Genomic DNA, 3,793 nt, shown 5'->3' on the forward strand with positions numbered 1-3,793 from the left:
GAACAAGGATTTGAGGTTGTGGCAATTCCTCACTGGCTGCAAGCGGTGGTTAGTGCATTGTTGCAGGGGCAAGGAGAGATCTCGTTCTTTTTCTTAAAAGCGGGAGATAGAATTCTTACGTGAAAATGTCCTCCCTTGCTAAACTAATCCTCTTCCTTTTTCCTGTAGACAATGCAAGTTGTGATAACGGCATGTGTGCAAGAGCGTCCACCTCTAGTACTCCCCGTCCAGGTAGGACACGCTCTCCAGTTACACACTGGCAAAGGGTATCTGGGAGATAGAGATTGTGAGATTTTGCTGGCCTGAACATTTCCCTTTTTACACCCTCGTACTTGATTGAATTCTAGGGAAGCATAGCCTTTGAACTGGAGAATATTCTTTAACTCAGAATCATTCACTCTATTTTCCTCTAGCATCTACAGTTCATTTTGGCAATTCCAATGTAATTTTACAATTACAATTTGCAAAATTACAAATATTTGTTTGGGTCATGTATTTTCTCTCTGGAAATTTTTATAATTTCTCTTCATCCATTGAGGTAAAAATACATGATGCTCAGATTTAATGTAAATCTTTTCTTTTTAGATCGTAAAAAAAAGATTTATTTCTTTAATATCTCATTTTTTATTAATTTTATTTTATTTATTCATTTTATTATTTTTATTTATTTTATTTTATCTATTCATTTTATTATTTTTATTTATTTTATTTTATCTATTCATTTTATTATTTTTATTTATTTTATTTTTTATTAATTTTATTTTATTTATTTATTTTATTATTTTTATTTAAATTCCATTTGTCAACACATAGCACATCATTATTTTCCAATGTAGTTTTAAATAACTCTTCAGTTGTGTATAACACCCAGTGCTCATCACACCATGTGCCCTCCTTCATGTCCATTGTCTGGTCATCCCGTCCCCCAAACCAACTGCCCTCCAGTTTTCTTTCTTTCTTTTTTTTTTTTTTTTCCAGTTTTCTTCCCAGAGTTAAGAGTCTCTCACGGTCTATCTCCCTCTTTGTTTTTTTCCCATTGAATTTCCCCTCCCTCCCTATGGTTCTCTGCACTATTTCTTCTTATATTCTGCATAGGAGTGAAACCATATGATAATTGTCTTGCTCTGGTTGACTTATTTCACTTAACATAATATCTTATGCATTGATTCTACTGGATAGTCAGTAGTGTGATCAAACTGGAGACCCACCCATATTCTTTGTTCTAAAAAAATGGCCCATGTATTCTTTTTTGATGACTTCATCATTAAGAAAACCTGTTTCTTTTATCTTTGTGGACCTCTTACTAGGGAGATGGCAGACATCCGAAGTCTGTCTGTCTTCACGTCCTTCTCACATATGGAATATGCTCATTCTGGCCCAATGGCCCTAACTCATTCCAGCACCAACTCGAAAGTCTAAGTCCCGAGTCTCATCTAAGTATCACCCGCATCAGATATGGGTGAGACAATCCATCCAGAGATAAATGCTTTGATAGACTACTCAAATTTGTCTTTAATCAGTATCAAATTGTGACAATTTAGATACCCTATATTTGGTTGCGGTTTCATTTTTTGAATGTTTACGTTTATTATTATTTTTTTGTTTTGTTTTATTTTTATTTTTTAATAATAAATTTATTTTTTATTGGTGTTCAATTTACCAACATACAGAATAACACCCAGTACTCATCCCATCAAGTGCCCCCCTCAGTGCCCGTCACCCAGTCACCCCCACCCCCCGCCCACCTCCCCTTCCACCACCCCTAGTTCGTTTCCCAGAGTTGGGGTCTCTCATATTCTGTCTCCCTTTCTGATATTTCCTACCCATTTCTTCTCCTTTCCCTTCTATTCCCTTTCACTATTATTTATATTCCCCAAATGAATGAGAACATATAATGTTTGTCCTTCTCCAATTGACTCATTTCACTCAGCATAATACCCTCCAGTTCCATCCATGTTGAAGCAAATGGTGGGTATTTGTCGTTTCTAATGGCTGAGGAATATCCCACTGTATACATAGACCACAGCTTCTTTATCCATCATCTGTCGATGGACACTGAGGCTCCCTCCACATTGTGGCTATTATGGACATTGCTGCTATAAACATCGGGGTGCAGGTGTCCCGGCGTTTCATTGCATTTGAATCTTTGGGGTAAATCCCTAACAGTGCAATTGCTGGGTCGTAGGGCAGGTCTATTTTTAACTCTTTGAGGAACCTCCACACAGTTTTCCAGAGTGGCTGCACCAGTTCACATTCCCACCAACAGTGTAAGAGGGTTCCCTTTTCTCCGCATCCTCTCCAACATTTGTGATTTCCTGCCTTGTTAATTTTCCCCATTCTCACTGGTGTGAGGTGGGATCTCATTGTGGTTTGATTTGTATTTCCCTGATGGCAAGTGATGCAGAGCATTTTCTCATGTGCATGTTGGCCATGTCTATGTCTTCCTCTGTGAGATTTCTGTTCATGTCTTTTGCCCATTTCATGATTGGATTGTTTGTTTCTTTGGTGTTGAGTTTAATAAGTTCTTTACAGATCTTGGAAACTAGCCCTTTATCTGATACGTCATTTGCAAATCTCTTCTCCCATTCTGTAGGTTGTCTTTTAGTTTTGTTGACTGTATCCTCTGCTGTGCAAAAGCTTCTTATCTGGATGAAGTCCCAATAGTTCATTTTTGCTTTTGTTTCTTTTGCCTTCATGGATGTATCTTGCAAGAAGTTACTGTGGCCGAGTTCAAAAAGGGTGTTGCCTGTGTTCTCCTCTAGGACTTTGATGGAATCTTGTCTCACATTTAGATCTTTCATCCATTTTGAGTTTATCTTTATTATTGTTCCATGAAAATAGGGACACAATGATCCTATAAGTTACAATTTTATCTCTGAATTTTTAACACAATGACAAAGCATATGGTAAAAACTCGATATTGATGGAGTGAATGAATGGATGGATGAATCACTTGTTAGAGTCTTGGTTCTTGGGCTGGCCGGATAATTAAAATGAATTACAGGAGGAGAGAAAATTTTATTACATACTTTGGGGAACCCACATAAACATGTGAGATTCTGAAGGCAATAAAATAAGGTATATCTGTCATCCTGAACTAAGGAGAAGGGGTAAGTATCTGGGACTTCAAAGGGAGGGGAAGCAATTCACAGGAAGATCATAAAGAGTAAATGTTTGGTAAGCAAGTGTTTGCTAGGACATGCAGAAACAATGGAACGTAGGAGTTTTAACAGACTTCGCTGGGTCTTTCCTAGTTGGCGGCACCTACTTCATGTTATACCGCAGTTACCTATGATGATAGCTCTCCTTATGGAGCATGTCCTCTACTGAAATTCTTTTAGACAGTTAGCAGAAAGGTCAAATTTTCTTCCTGGGTCTTTTGGGCCTTGGTTGTTTTCATCTCAAAATAATCTGCATGCCAAAGTGGCACGTCTTGGGTCAACACCCTCTGGACCCCTACAATTCCCACTATTCCAAGCCAAACTCTGAACTGGTGCCCTGGCCCCACTCTACCCAAAATAAAACCTGGGCTTGACTAAAGAAATTTTATGAGACTCGGTGGAGAAAAGGTGAGCAGAAGCACTTTGCAACCTATAGAATAATCACTTAAAATTTTTGAGTTTTATTGTATTCAGACTCAAATTGAATAGGAGTCTATATATTATTAGCTGTGTAAATTTCTTTCTTTATCGGGTTTTTACTTTAGAACAGAAGTAATAATACCCAATGGTAAGAGTTGTTATGATTAAAAGAGATAATAAATGTGAAGCAGTGCCAAGTAAAACTTGGTAAT

The sequence above is a fragment of the Nyctereutes procyonoides genome, unplaced genomic scaffold (assembly GCF_905146905.1).
Source record: "Nyctereutes procyonoides isolate TBG_1078 unplaced genomic scaffold, NYPRO_anot_genome, whole genome shotgun sequence".
NCBI lineage: Eukaryota > Metazoa > Chordata > Mammalia > Carnivora > Canidae > Nyctereutes > Nyctereutes procyonoides.